The 16,774-nt window shown below is 36.3% G+C and overlaps 1 long non-coding RNA gene across 1 annotated transcript; it reads right to left on the bottom strand.

The window, feature by feature from the left end:
• Positions 1-1,632: 1,632 nt before the first annotated feature.
• LOC122197729 (uncharacterized) lies at positions 1,633-2,168 on the bottom strand. Its single transcript, XR_006191382.2, has 2 exons — positions 2,019-2,168; positions 1,633-1,906 (listed from the first exon to the last, which is right to left on the bottom strand). It is a non-coding gene; the product is annotated as an uncharacterized LOC122197729 (long non-coding RNA).
• Between the last annotated feature and the right edge of the window lie 14,606 nt (positions 2,169-16,774).

Raw genomic sequence — 16,774 nt, 5'->3', positions numbered from 1 at the left:
AAAGTTCACCGCCAAATATACCCACAATAGACTTTGAAAAACAATTTTTCGAATATGATGTCATGTTGGTGTTCACAAAATTACAACAAGATTAAAGGTAAACGTGTAACAAGTTGCACCACTATCCATTTACGGATTTCAAAACTAACTATTTTAAAAACTACTTAACATATCTTAGAGTCATAACATTATAATGAATAACCCGTTTTACTTGATTGAGGAGTTCATCACTTTGCTGCTAGGAAACCAAATTTATCAAAATCAAATGGTATAAACACGTATTGATTATCTATGCATATTTTTTTGTGTTTTGCCACCTTACATGAGACAACTTTTAAAGAAGCTTGACTTGTAATGAAACCCTCACTCCTCAAGCTGACAACGGGGGAAACGCCTGGATCCGCACATGCATGTTTTCCCCTTATCCACCCAAAAATCAAAATGTCTATTAGTCTAGATGTCGATTTTCCCTTCAATAAATCAATAAAGAAGTTAACGGGTGCTTCTTTCTTAGTGGAAACCCCGACCCTTGTTATACGTCAAAAGAGCATCTATAATCATATCAAGTCGATACTTAAAACTAGAAAGCTCTCTACAAATAACCACATGCTCTCCAAAGAAGTCAAAGCATGTCTTACGACAAATTGGGCATATCTTGTCAACCGAAAATAAAGGGGTCATGAGGCGATAGTTAAAGATAATGTGATACTCCATGGGTGACATATGGTAACCAAGAACATCTAACCAACATGTAAAAATGTACTTCCATGTCATGGACAATTTCGCTAAAAAAACACTTGACAATTTCGCTAAAAAAACACTTGCCAATGCATATCGGGCTTTAGGGGGGCGGTTTCCTTATTATAAAAACTGCCAATGTGGAAGCTTGGGATAGTATCATAACGATAAGTCAAAACACAAACATAATCATAAAGAATATGTATTTATAAAAATTATGCAGAAAGAATATGTATCTATCCGTCATACTATATTGATAATTATATATAGTTCTAACGCTTCCGATTCTATCAGACTGGGGAAGCCAAAATCTGTTAATGGGGCTGAAAATGACTTAGTGGTGCTGGAAAACATTTAATGGGCTGGAAACGACTTTGAAACCGAAAACCAGCACCGGAACCGGTTTAATCCTTATAAGTCCGTTTCACGGTTCTTCATTTCAGCTTTGATAGGTTCCGGTTCTTTCTGTTCTGGTCCAGTTCGGGCAGATCCAAGACCCGTGCTCATGCCTGGTTAGATATTGTTTTGAGTTTGTCCACTCGAATTCTGTCAGCCCCAAGATGTGCCAGTGCTTATCGAAGAAGTTGAACTTTAAGCTCTTGTTAATTCCATAACCCAATTCGTAAATGATTTTTTTTAGACAACCTTGATTGTTTCACCGACTTTTTGTCTGTAATTTATAGCCTTGGGTGATCTTTTAATTATTTCTAATAACTTGATGGCTTCCATAATGTCGATCGAAGGTTGAGATCTAACTGAGTAACTGACTTCATTTTTTATATTTTGGGCAAATAACAATAATTCTTATCGAATTGGTTTGATAATACTTGTAGGTTTCAACTGAAAAATTATAAATGTACGTTTCTAAAACACAATTTAAGTGAAGACTTAGCATTTGATTCTAAATTTTCTTTTTGTGGGGGTTTCCACTTTCCCAAGGGCTAAGTCGCTACCAGAAGCATGACAAGATATTAACAATGAAATTGAATAAGAAGGTGTGATCATCAATCAACTCATGGCGAATGAATCGGTGTCTCTCTAAATCAACAGTGAGATCCCGGGGGAGGAGACGACTGTAATGGAGTATGGTGGTTATGGTGGCCACTGGATGAACTGCCATTGCCTTCACTTGTCTTGAAAGCGATCCAAACAGTAATGGTCTCAAACACTGCATGCATTCATTTATCAATTGTCCATTCAAATTCGACTCAAAATTCAAAAAACATCCAAATTCTACAATTGTAGTAATCGATAAGAACAGGAGAAAGCGATGAACATACCATAGTGTCGATTTTCAGAGTTGATCGGAAGAGAAGGCGGATTGGGGTGGAGGAATTGAGAGTTGAAGTGGTATAAATGACGGAAGAGATGAGAAACCCAAGAGAGAATTTGAATACTTACAAATAGAAACATTGGGCGCTTCTCTTGGCTTCCATCTTTGGATTTAACGAAACCACAACAATTCTACAGTACCAAATTTATGCTAAACTAAACCCCTCGATTTTGACTATTTTCATCATTTACTTTTGCGTCTTTTGATATTATCTTGATCACAGAAAAATAAATAACTTGATATTCTCTATATAGTTTTTTTTAGTGTAACAAGTTGTTACATGCATGGATCCAACCAAACCCGTCGAAATGAAATTCGACACTTGACAAGTTTTTGGGATGAAAATAGAGCATTTGTGATTTTTAGGGACTATATAGGAGAGCAATTTTATATCACCATTTGTTTCATAAGAAACACATATTTAAAGTTTTTATCTTATTTACATTGGTCATCGGTCATGTTCATAATTAGGGGTGACAATTTATGACACGACACGACAAAAATACACGGCACGAAACGAAATTGGGACGAAACTAAAATTTGAATTCATGTTCGTGTTGTGTTCGTGTTAGCTATAAAAAACACGATGTCGTGTCGTGTCGTGTTCGTGTTCGAAATTCGACACGAAATTGACACGATTTAGCAGTTCTTTATCGTGTTTTCGTGTTTGTCGTGTTTATCGTGTTATATTTGATAAATTATTCATTAAATAAACTAGTTTTTAGTATATGTTATATTTGTCGTGTCGTTTTTGTCGTGTTTTACTTCGTTCGTTTTCGTGTTAGTTAAGAAAAACACGACATCGTGTCGTGTCGTGTTCGTGTTACCAAAAACTTTGTCGTGTCGTGTCGTGTCAGACAGAAACACGAAACGATAGCACGATTTGCCACCCCTATTCATAATATAGTCAAGGGTGACAATTCATAACATGATATAAAATGAAATTAAAACGAAATTTAAATTAAAATTTGTATTGGTATCAAATGTAAAAAGACATGACGTCATCTTGTGCCATCTTCGTGTGTAAGATTCAACACAAAATTGACATTATATTAACATTTAAAAAAAAACCAAAAAATATGAATAAATAAATAAAAACCCAAAAACTAAAAAAGCACAAAATTTCAATGATGTGCTATAAAATATTAAAAAATAAAAAATAAAAATAAAAAAAACAAAAAAACATATAAAATAACCTAACAAAAAGTTTACTTTTATTTCAAAAAAATGAAGAAAAAAAAAAAGAAACAAAAAAAAACTCATTTAATGGCGTTTCATGCATATTAATCGCACGTTTTTATATGTTAAGATTGTATTATATATTCTATGGCTATATGTCGTATGCGAACATGTCAAGTTCAAAGATTGAGTTTCATGTTTGTGTGTTTAAGAAGTGGATAGTAAAGAATTGTCATTGTCCTTATAAATTTTATAGTAAAGTTCCAATATTTTGGAAAAAAAATTAGAAAGTTCTGAATTTATTTATTTATAAAAAAGCCCAGAAGATCGGAAAATTTATTTAGTTTAATCTTTTTTTACCTATTCACCCAGTCACCATGCCATATGGCATGCCATCTGGACACATGTAATGATTTGGGGTTTGACATGGACATGCCACACGAGACGTGTCGTGTTTGACACAGAGATTTTGAAAGCGTTTGAAAGTTTCTAGCTTTTAGCTTTTGACAAAACGCTCTAATTTAAACAAAAAGTTTCGTTTAACGGTACGAGCGTTTAACTTTTAGTTTAAACAAAATGTTTCAAATCTAAAAATTACTTCATGTAGCATTTAATTAAACGTTACTGAGCTTTTGAAATCAATTTTATGATTACCAAAAGTCTATTTATATATTTATTTATTTTTAATCAATTGTCATTTTATGTAATTTTATATATTTTAAAAATTTGCAGCTACTTTTGTCAAACACTCAGATAACAAATAAAAGTTACAGTTTCCCGCTATCAGCTACCCGCTAACCACCTCCAGCTAACATCTACTTTTGCCAAACATGTCCATGACATGCCTTCAATCTTTTCAAAAATGTCATTTTTTCATTACTAAGTAACAAGCTGATATGGCATGCCACGTCAGCCCCACATCATCACATGGTGATGTGTCCATATGACATGCCATGTGGCATGGTGACCGGTTGAATAAGTAAAAATGGAATAAACTAAATAAATTTCCGGGTTTTTGGGTCTTTTTATTCAAAAGAAAACATTTAGGGATTTTTTGAAACTTTTTCCAAAAAATTAGGAGTTTTCTAGAGATTTTCTTATCTATATATGTATGTATGTTTGTAATGTGTGTTTTAACATATATAAATCGTATCTATACATGTATGTTTGTTTGTGGTGTGTGTTTTAACATATATAAATATGCATAATATGCATGACAATTGATGCATCTACATTTTTTTGTAAAATTCCTTATAATATTTCATTCAATTGTGAATTTGTGATAATATTTCATTCCATTGTGATAAAGTCCACGGCTGCGTCACTTTTTTTTTTTTTTTTTTTTTAAAATAAGATTTATTTGATATGAGAGAATTTAATGCTATTTAAAAGAAATGAGCCATTTTCGTTCAAGTTTGTAGACAGCCATTGCCTCTTGATGTCGTGCTTGAGGTTTTTGAATGAACCAAAGCTTTAATGGTGTTCTAAAGGTAGTAAGTAAATATTGTGGGCGCATTAAAGTTTCAAAAAAAAATAGATTTAAAATAGTGTATAATGTTTCTATCTATAAAAAACATAATACTTAAAACGTTTTTCGACTTAATCTTTTTGAAAATCCTCCTTAATAAATGAAAATAATTTTGCCACATGTCACTCTCTCATTAACTTGGACACATGTCATTTTTTGGTATTTTTGAATAAATGTTTTTTCCATGTGTCATTTTTTAATTAACACATCATATTTAAACCTCAATTATTAATTGTTTTATTTGAAAATAATAATTAAATTATAATATTACAACTCATATTATTGAATATGTTTCATTTTAAATTCAAATTTTAAATTTTAAATTTTAAATTTAAATAATTTTTTGTTTAAACCTTCATATTTAATTTTTTTGTTTTATCCAACCCGTATAACATACATGTCTCACAACTAGTGTAATATAAAACACTATTTAATTTTTCCTTCACCTTTTAGAAGTTAATATATATTTTCTATTTACGTATCGATTTACTTATGTGCAAGTAACATAGACCTTAAATTGGTATCTATTGCCACTATGTCACCGTCTTAAAACATTGATAAAATTATGTGTTCTGTTCTTGTTTGTTAAAGAGAAATCTCTTTAAAAGTCTTAATATTTTACCTTAGTTTACGAAAATGATCAAAACTAAAATTTGTTTACAAAAAAACATGAACAACCGTTAAAAATGACAATTTGACCCATTTGTCCCGGTTTACCAGTTTCATTATGTATATGATTCTATTAAAGTCTCATTACATGGTTCCATTAAAATTTCATTGTTTTATCCTAGTTTACGAATAAGTCTTAAACTAAAATTTAATGATGATTTGACATTTTTCTCCATTTAATATATATATTTATCAGTTTCATTGCTGAACTATATGTCTAATCATTAAATGAGCTGATAAGATGAATACAATGTGTTATATAATGCTACATTTACCGTAAAATTTAAGATCTATCTTACCGGTTAATTTATGACTATGTATCCAAGTCAATAATGAAAACGGTAAAATTTGTGTTTCTAAGAAAAAAAAAGGGCAAGAAATTAGTTGACGTCTAATGAGATAGATATAGTGGGTTACATAAGATTAAATAGACAATTTGAAATTTCTTATAAACTTAAAAAATAACAAAGTGGTTGGTAGTTTATGTAATTGTCATAGCCTTGGTATGATGCATTTTATATTCTAAAAAATATAAAATATGTCATTCTATCAAGTTTTATGGTAAACATAACATTATATAATATCCATCTCAACAACTCATTAAATGACTAGACATCCAGGTAAACAACGAAACCGATAAAATGTATGTTATACGAAGAAAATTGTCAAATCATCACTAAATTTTAGTTTTTGACTTATTCGTAAATTATGATAAAATAACAGGACATTAATGGAACCATGTAATTAATACAACTAGTAAATGGGGAAAAATGGATGCAATCGTCATTTTTACCAGCAATTCATGATTTTTCATAAACAAATTTTAGTTTGAGATTTTTTTATAAATTAAGGTAAAATATTAGGATTTTTCTGAAGATTATCCTTTGTTAAACAAGAGGATCCAGTACCATTATCTAAACGTTACACGCTTGGTCTTTGTGGTTATATTTCGCAAGTGGTTGATCTTCATGGTTTCATTTTTTTTCTAAATGGATCTGAAATTACTATTTTATCCTTGTTTGGTCTTTTCAATTTTATTTTTTTCTAATTTAATTTAACATTAAAAAAAAATAATAACCTAAACATAACCCTAAACCCAACCCTCAACCCCAGTTTTCCTCTTATTTCATTGTCCACAAAAAGTCACAAACTTTAATTTGTCCCCTAACCGTTCCTTGCGTTTCTCCTCCATCTTTTTTCACGCAGTTGACTTCCCCTATAACATCATTGGTAACGTTGACAATCTTTATCATAAAGTTAAACCTTTGTTGCACCTTTCAATCTCCTACATCTATTCATCATTGACACCCTCTTTCTCTTAGATAGAACCATCGTTGGCTCAAGCCTAGGTTTCGCTAAAATCATCACATATTGATATTGCCAAATCGTTCTAGGGATCTAGCCTGCATCGTAATGGTGATGAGTATGACTAGTGATGTGTGCTGAAGAAGATGAAGAACAAAATAAGGTATGGAGATGGTTAGATGGTATGTGAAGATGAAAAAGATGAAGGTTGTGGTGGTGGTTTCTTTGTTACAGGTTTGATAGATTATAGATGGTGAGGGTTGGTGATCTATTGATTGAGTTTGAAGGAAGAGCTGCAAAATTTATAAGAAGTCCATATATACGAAGCATACACGTCAATGGGCTCCAATATAGTCGTGCTTTCCTAAGAAAGAACTAGTTCACTATAGCCAATAGCTCTAATACCAATGTGTCCCACCCCCGACCGCCGGCAGAAACGCCGAGGTGCGCCACTTAAATCAGTAATCACAGTTATTGAACATACATTGAACAATACAAATATAATATTATATTATTATCGAAGTAGAAATTACATTGACAAGACAATTGCTAAATCAAGACACATGCCTAACATTTCGGCGTTTACAAGGGTGTTGTAAAACAATGGAAAGTCTTCTATGCAATTCCTTCCAACCTGAGAATACATGCATTAAGATACGTCAACAAAATTATTGGTGAGTTCTACAAGTTTTGACACAAAGTGTTTATTTTTTATAACCAAAGTGATTTTTATTATTTATTTGGTTAACCAAATTTTATAAATACGTACTTTTCTATCAAAAGTATAAAAATAATTGAGTTATACAAATGTATTTGGAATCATTTATAAATACCATTTGTTTAATTCTAAAAGTGCAAATTTGAAAAAAATACCCATAAGTAATTAAGACTTATATCAAAGTTATACGGTTCTCATCACCAAAATGTTTTTATATAAAGATTTTGAATGCCAATTTATATAAATAAAGTCATATCGCATCTTGTAAAAATATAAAATGACCAAATTTACTCTAGAAACCTTGTACAAGCGTTTGTATAGTTTTTATGTAAACGTATTAGGTTTTGAGTTTATAAAACTTGTATGGGTGTGTCGTAGTAGTTATTAAGTATTATCTTACTTAATTTATGAAGATACACTTAAACAGTGGGGCAAACTCCTCCCACATAAGCATTGTGTTTTCGTATAAAAGTAAAAGGGTTTATATAAATAACTTTTTTTATGTAAGTTAATAAACCTCGTTCAGTCATGTCATGATATTAATTGAGAGAACAAGATCTTTGCGTAGGGACAAGGTTTGAGAACTCAACCTTGAGTGAATGCTTGACATCAATGTCTGCTTGCAAATAGATGTTCAAGTCAAGGCTGGACAGACCAGTCAAGTCTTAGATAATTAATTCAACAAATGATCAAGACATTAAGTATGAATAAGTAAATAATGATCAAGGAAAGATCAATAAATGAACAAGAAGAATGTTTTTGATGTGATAAAGATAAAAATGCCAAAAGTGAGAGAAAAGATTCGTCATTGACATGTATTGAATGCTCATATATATAGGAGGGAGTGTTACAACGAATTAACCAAGTAACTTACATAGGACTGGACAAAATAACTATTTCTGACATTCTGATTGTCTATGAGTACAAAAAGCTAAGTCCTATGAGATGTTACATCAATACAAATATAATAAATGACAAAAGACAAAATAGCATTTTTCGGATCTGCAAGCATTCCGAACTTCAAGATCAGTTCTGAAATGTGTTTCTCTTCAAGTTTCTTCACTCCTTTTCTCCAGCTCCGGACATGTTCCGGAGCATCTACTTCTCCGGAACCAAACAAACTTCGGAATTAGTATCAAGTATTGCTAGAGGTTCACTTTCAGGTTCCAACAATCTCCCCCTAAGTGAACTTATCAATCCATCAAGTTTAGTTCATTTCTTCCTTGATGAATGTATAGGCTCGAAATAGCCATTCTCGGACTTCAACGTACCATGCCAGCTGACTCACAAACTTTTCCTTAATGTGTTCCGGAGCATCAGAATTGGATGCACGCGAAATAAACTTCTTCAGAGCTTTGGTAAGGATCAGGTGTTTGTCTAGAACTCAGAAGCAGTCCTTCTTATTTGTTTTTCTTGTAGTGTAGACAAACCCTAGAACAGGCTCTTCAATGGGACCATCAGCAAGAAGTTCAGCTTCCGGAAGGATAAAGTCAATTTTCGGAACAAATTGTTCTGTTCCGTAAAGGTGAGCAAGTTCATAGTCTCTTCGGTTTAATTCTGCAACATAATCTTTTAAGAAGCTTAGAGCAGCATGATAGGCTCCCATACTGAGGTCATCCCTTTGATTTTCTCTGAAGTAGGCGGCTAGGGTAAGAATATCGTTCGGATTCATGGAGGGGAAATCTGAATCGGTAAGAGTCCGGGGAATAGGTCTGTTCCAGAAAATGTGAAACCGGAACAATGGACAGTTTAGTTCAAACTTTACTAGGATTTTCTTTCGAAGCCCGAGACCTAAGTGATCCTCTTCTTTGACCATACGTCCTTGAATGGCAAGGCATTCTTAGAGTAGAACGTATCAAGTCTTTCTCTTTCTGTTCGGATGATTACTTCAGGAGGATCTGTAGGATGGAGTGGAGCAAACTTGGTGTAATATTTTTTGTAGGGAGAAAGAGGAAGATCCAGTTGCTCAAGATCACTTGTGGGAATGTTATAGGACATGATTGGAATGATTTGGTGATCTTGGAGGATGCCTTCACGACAAAGAGGAGATATCCCATGCAATGGGTTAGGATTATCTTTTAGAGCCTGAATTCGGATGCTTTCTTCAAGGGCTTGGTTAATTTCCTCCTGAGACCATCTATGTTTGTGTTTGAGAGGAGGTCCGGAGTGTAAGGCTGATTGTTCAGTTGTCATTGGTTTCTTGCCTTTGTTTTTATGAAGAGCAGAGATAACCATCTTTGTATTCTCATCAATTGTAAATTCCGGAGTAGGATTTGGGAGTGGTTCTTCCGGAATATCATCAGGGGTCCGGAGTGGAGAGCCCTGATCAATTGGAGCAATTTTGGGTTCCGGAATAGGAGGCTGTACCGAAGGAGTAGCCCAGAAAGCTTGGACGCTTAGAAGAGATTTGGCCTTATCCATTTTGACATCTTGGTCAAAAACTTCTGGAAGTGAGGATGGCCAAGCGACTGTGGACCATATCCTCTTTTGTTCTTCAGAAATAACCTTCGGAATAGCCAACTTGGTAGCTTGAAGAGCGAGGATGCTTTTAGGAGCGTCATCAGGGACATTCGTTTTCATCTTCACTTGCTTCCTCTTTGGCACTTTTGGAAGGAGATCCAGAGAGAATATGAAGTTATTCATCGCATGACTCTTCTTCATCTCGGAGAGAGAACTGAGTAGGAGGCTTCCATGGTCGACTGGGTCCTTCTCCCCCTCTTGCATCGGTAAACCTGCGGACCGGTGCAAGGAACAGAGAGTCCTTGAGATCATCAAACTTGGAGAAGACTTTCTGAAGACCAGAAGCGAGTTGAAGAGATAGAGTGTCATAGGATTCAGCAGTGAGAGCTTGCTCAGAAAGGTGTTTGAAGGTGGTGCTAAGGATAGAAATCATCTCATCAAACTTCTGGTTCAGAACATCAACGATGTTCCAAGTTGAACGAAGAAGTTTGATGAGGACTTGTTGAATAACCAAATTCATTTCATCCTTTTGCTTAAGCTCTTTCTCCATTCTTTGAATTTGCTTTTTCATGGCGAATGTGATTCTGCTTAATGAGTTCGTTGGTAGCAGTTACCAAGTCATCATGGACTTTGAGCATGGAGGAGATGGTGTTGAGGTAGTTATCGACCAGAGCGTCATATTTGGAATCAATTTGCTCTACAATGTGCTTTAGGCGGAGAGAGATTAATTGGTCCAACTGGCCTTCTCTTTCTGCAACAGATGGTCTGGACGATTTGGAGAGAGAGTGGAGAATAGCATCAAGTTTCGCATCGAGTCCAGAGACTTGTTGATCCAGTTTGTTGTTCAGTTGACTGACAAAGTTTTCAACGGATGACACTTTTTCCATAGTGCCGGAGACAGTAGTTCGGATCTCCAAGAGAGCAAAGGGATCAACATAATCACCAGCAGATGATTCTGAATCAAATTTGGAATGTTATAGAGAGGACTTGTGAGAGAGAGGATGAGTTGAAGGACCTTGTTTGGTGGTTGCATCGTCTTCCTGATGTTTTGAGTGAGAGTTGCCATCCGGAGAGGTGGAGAATGAAGATCCGAAGTCATATGCAGACTTAGAACCAGATGGTTTGGATTGGAAATGAGTAGATGCTTTGAAGGTAAATTCCGGAATGTGATTGGCGTCGTTGTGCAGCAATACTTATTCATAAATTTCTTCTTCTGGATCAATATGGAAAGGACTTTGATGAGTAGTGATAGGAGGTTGTGTAGAAGTAAGTGCATCATCTGCGTCAGCGTCAGTAGGAGGGGTAAAGGACAAGTGGCTCTGAAAGGCCCTATTTATCATGGAAATAAGAGTGGATTCCACTTGAGCTCGGGTGAGATCCGGACGCCTGGATGCAACCCTGTTAACATAATCTGTCCAATCGGGATCATTTACCCCTGGTCATCCTTTACTCCTTCCGGGTATCAGACCAGTTGAGGCATCGGAAGCGGGAGGGACTACTCCTCCTTCCAGATGCTTGGGGTACGGAACAGTGGTTTCGGAGTGTGTGCGTGCGTAGGAAATGATGGGAATATCAAACTTGACACGTGGGTGTGTTCCAGGGGCTGCAAGGAACTTTGTTCAACACCTGCATCACCCTTTTGAGAGGGTGAGGGTGGATTATGTGGAGACTCCCCATGAGTGTGTGCGTGTGATGTTGCAACATTGAGGGGTACCTCAGATGAGTGGGCACGGGGGGTGTGCGGACGGCCAGAATCAGCCGGAGTGTCATGGGTGCCCTCCTATGGAGAGGAGGCACTGACTTTGGTTTTCTTTTTGGCCTTGGGCTTTTTGGGAGAAGATTTTCTCTTGGCCGATTTTTTGGGTTTGGGTCCGGACATATCAGGGTTGGCTTCTTCCGAAGTGGGTTCAACAGAGACCGGGGCAGGTTGTGTTGGGTCGAACACAACCGAAGTCTCTAAGTGTTGTTTTAAGTAAGGAGATTCAGAAGGGATGATAGCCAACATGTGGTCCGGAAGTCGTATGACGGGACCAAACAAAGATTGGTCCGGATTCTATAAGCCTTAACAAGTTTGAAGGAAATACATACCTCCGGAGGAATGGTGTTCATCGGAATGGGGACATTGAGTTCCTTGAAGATTTTTTCTATTGTCAGAGCCCAAAATCTAGGGCTTGAAATTTCGTTTGGTTTTCTCTTAATGGAAAACTTGCAGAAGTCTTGCCATAATACTTCAGGAAGATCAACGGCGTTGTTACGTCCGGAGTAGATGTTGAAGACGACGTTCAGCTAGTCCATACTTAAAGTGTCCGTTCCTCCGTGCTTTCCATACAAACCACGAATGATGAGATGCATCAAAGTAGTCCATAACCCATAGACATCACTTTTCTTGAAGTCTTTTGCCCGATAATCTTGAGTGTAGACTATGTATCGTAGAACGGTCTGGAACTCTTCAGTCGTTGGTTCAACGATTTTGAAACCTTTGGGATTAGGTTTGACACCAATCGCCTTGAGAAAGGTCGATTTGTAGATGGGAACGGAGCGATATCCAATGATGGTGGTTTCCAGAACGCCATCTTCAAACTTGATACTTGTGAATGCACGGTGGAGATGATGAAGTGGTAGTGGTGGATCAGGGATTTTGGTAAGTGGGATGGAGATGGGGTGGTTATCAATGAGCTTGATCATTACTCTGATCGATTCATCGTAGTCCAATGCGTTTAGAGAGAACAGTTGGGTTGTATCTCTCAAGAAAGGTTCTTGATCTGCAGAAGAAGATGAACCTTTAGAGCCTTTAGATGACTTCTTTCTTGCGATTGATTTCCTGGGAGTGGAAGTGGTTTTGGTTGGGTTTTGTGAGGACTCCATTATTGAAGAGGGATGAGTGCTTGAAGAACACGAAGAACAGTGAGGGTTTTTTGGGGAATTGCAGTTGAGTAAGCGTAAAGAGGTAAAGTGAGGATTCGAGAGAGTATTTATAGATAAGGGAAGATGGGCTGGGTTGAAAAAGGTAATGAAGAGGATACGAAGTTAAACAGGTTGCATTAAATGAGTTTATACGTTTTTGGGGGTTGAGGTGACAGGAACGTGAAAGGTTGAGTGCTTCGAAGTTGAAAATGGAATAGCAACTGGCGATAAGATGTTTGCTTTTAGGGTTGGTACAGTCATTGCTCGAGGATCAAGGGGAAAGGGATAAGGATTCCGAAAAGTAACCATTGCTGACGGTTCAGTGTAAAACCTTTTGGTATTCCGAATGAGTAAATTGGGGATGACTAAGATTTGATAGGTACAATGGCGAGTTATGAATTTATTCTTTTGAGGCAGTTCCGGAGAGAAATGTTCCGGAGAGGATCTGAAATTTATTTTGAAAAATCCGGAGCAGTTTGAAATTCCGGAGCAATTTGAAATTCTGGAGCAATTTGAAATTCTGGAATGGATTTTGAAAATTCCGGAGCAAGTTTAAAATTGCGGACAGGACTTTGAAAATTGCGGAGCATTATGATTCTGATGATGGTCGATCCAGATCGTCGTGAAGAAGAGAATAAACTGTTTAATTTAACAAACTCAAGGGATAATTAGTAAAAGAGACAAGTAAAAGGATCCTGTGTATTTAGAGGAAAAATAGTTCTGAAGCAAAATAAATGAGTTCAAAGCATATACTTCTTCTGAATACTCTTATCAAAGAGAACATGTCTCCTGAAAGAATATAGGATCAGGCATCATCATACCCATTTTGTTCAGAAAACCATTAAATTTGGTTTCGTCTAATGCCTTGTGACATCCCCAAAATCTCGGCCAGAAAAGACCGGTTTCATTTACGCTTTTTAAACATTTTCAGAGTAAATCCTTTTGATTTTTAAAAGAGATGCATAATTTGTTCCCAGAAACAAAACATGATAAAATAGATTTTTATCAAACATTTCATAAAGAAATATGATTTCATTTCATAATCAAAAATCGGGATGTCATGTTCCGATACAAATCATAAAGCATAAACGATAACATTACAAGTCATTAAACAAATATATACATATACAGACTTGTAACCAAAACAACTTGATGATTCATCCATCTTATGCCCTTGCGCCACTTCCTGTAATACAAATAAAACTGAGTGGGTCAGACTTGGGAGCCTGGTGAGCATATAGGGTTTTCAACCCACAATAAATAATTATATTTAATTTCAACAATCAACAATAACCCGATTACCCATTCCCGTTATCCTCACTTTACGTCCCTAAAACAACATCTATTATAAGGGACATAATCTAGGATTTTCATCGGGACGGACATTATTGCAAAGGGGCTTCCTTAGCAATAAATATCCTAAAGGCAACCATGAGGGGGATAGAGTACACCGGTGAACACGTCGTTCACAACACCTACAAGTTATGAGCCTTCTAGTGTTCCACAGGACTGCCTAGAATAGTCTGTGGTCGTCATCCATACTCTGCCGAATGACTAGAATAACACCAACAACATCAAGGCCTCTCATCTATTTATTACACACCAATTATCTACCCATGTTCTACCCAATATATTAGTAGATAAAAATATACATTTTTATACAAAGTTTAAAACCTGTATAGCATGCTCGATCAATACATTTTTCCACATAACAGATGAGGCATACACACATAACACGTATTTCATAGAGAACAAATCAGATCTATGAGATAGAAGAAAGTGAATATACATTCACACATATAATCAACAAAGTATACACGTAACACGTATTTCGTATAAAATACTTCATAATAATGTGTTAAAAGAAAATGACTACACACTCACTTGATCAGAAGATGATCGGACAGCACTACGGCTTGCAAAAGTAGTGTTTCTCCGTAGATCTGGAAGATCTTCACAAAACCAGGCTCCTCGCAGGCAGGGCTTCGACTCGGAAATCTCACTTCTTGGGATCCTCGGGACTTCGGAACTTGCTTCGTGGCTCGGGAATAATACCGGGGCTTCGGGGTATAAATGCCACGCAAATCGAGGCAAAACTTAGAGAGAAAGGAATAAGTTTGTAAATGAAAGAAGCTGCCCTCGCATGCCCCTTTTATAGGGATGAACCCTCGCATTACGCTGGGCGTACTGCTTCGGTACGCTAGGCGTAATGCCAAAAGCGTCACTGCATGCGTCATCGGAGTACTCGAGTGCGAGGCTTCGTCACGCTTCGCTGTACGCTGGGCGTAACCCGGATAAGTCCGGTGACTCCCCTTCGGATAATATCGGATTTATTAATTAAATTTATATTTTAATTGTTAATAAATTTCAAAAATTCTTATCTACTTCATATGAACTCCGTTTTCGACGTTGTTTATATCCACGCGTAGGTGAGACTACGCTCTACAACTTTCGTTTAGACTCCGTCGGCTAATTTTGACTTTTATTTTTATTATTTATTTTTAGAAGGCCGGGACAGAAAAACTTCGTTATGAATTTATAACTTCTTCATCCGACGTCCGTTCTCGCCTAACTTTTCATTGTTTCGCTACTAACAACGAGATCTTCGATTTCTCGTTTAGATTGTTTCGGCTAAAAACCGCTCGATATCAAATCGAGTATTTAGGCTGCATACTGCCAAGTCGAAATTTCAGAAAATCATAACTTCCTCATACGAAGTCAGATTTAGGCGTTCTATATATATTCGGAAACCTCGTTTCGGCCACTACAACTTCGTGCATCAATATCGGGCATATCTCACACTTTAATTTTGACTCTTATTTTATTCTTAATTCATTAAATTATAATAATTAAGAAAATAAACACAGAATTCACATAATTCACAAATAATACATTCTTATTATTTCAAATTGGGTTACAAAGGTTAACCTAGACTATTACATTGCTAAAAAGAATGGCAAGCCCAGAAACACGGGCGTTATAATTCTCCCCACCTTAGGATGATTCCGTCCCCGGAATCACACATCAGCAAACAAATGTGGATAGCGACTCATCATGTCACTCTCCGTCTCCCATGTGAGATTCGGCCCATTCGCGTGTTTCCAACGGACAAGCACTAACTCAACCATCTTTTGTCGCAACTTCTTAGTCTTTCGGTCAATGATTGCCTCTGGTTCTTCAATCAACCTTTTGTTCTCATCGATTCTCAACTCCGAAAGTGGAATCATGTCGGGAACTTCTCCCGTGAACTTCCTCAAGTAACACACATGAAAAGTGTTATGAATTCCATTTAGTTCTTCGGGTAGTTCGAGCTTGTAAGCTTGGTTCCCAATTCTCTAAAGAACTTTAAACGGTCCAATAAACCTTGGACTTAACTTTCCCCTTTTACCAAATCTTATAAGTCCCTTCCACGGCGAGACTTTAAGCAAAACCGAATCTCCAACTTCAAAAGTCATCGGTCTTCGCTTTTGTCAGCATAGCTCTTTTGACGATCCTGAGCGGCTAACATTCTTTCCCTAATTATTTTCAACTTTTTAGTAGTTTGATGGACTATCTCTGGTCCTTTAAACTATTTTCCCCAGCCTCAAGCCAACAAGACGGCGTACGACACTTCTGTCCGTACAAAGCTTGATAAGGTGTCATCTTAATGCTCAAGTGGAAACTATTATTGTAGGAAAATTCTACCAATGGTAAATGTTCATCCCAGTTACCTTGGAATTCTAAGGTACATGCTCTTAGCATATCTTCAAGTGTTTGTATCGTCTGTTCGCTCTGACCATCAGTCTGCGGATGATAAGCTGTACTTAAACACGACTTGGTACCCAATTCCTCTTGTAGACTTTTCCAAAATCATGAGGTGAAACAGCTATCACGATCCGACACAACCGTTAACGAAGCACCGTGAAGCCTCACAATTTCCTTCACGTAAGAATTCGCATGC

The sequence above is a fragment of the Lactuca sativa genome, chromosome 4, assembly GCF_002870075.4.
Source record: "Lactuca sativa cultivar Salinas chromosome 4, Lsat_Salinas_v11, whole genome shotgun sequence".
NCBI lineage: Eukaryota > Viridiplantae > Streptophyta > Magnoliopsida > Asterales > Asteraceae > Lactuca > Lactuca sativa.
The sequence above is the reverse complement of the archived record's forward strand: the minus strand, read 5'-3'. Positions and strand labels throughout refer to the sequence as shown.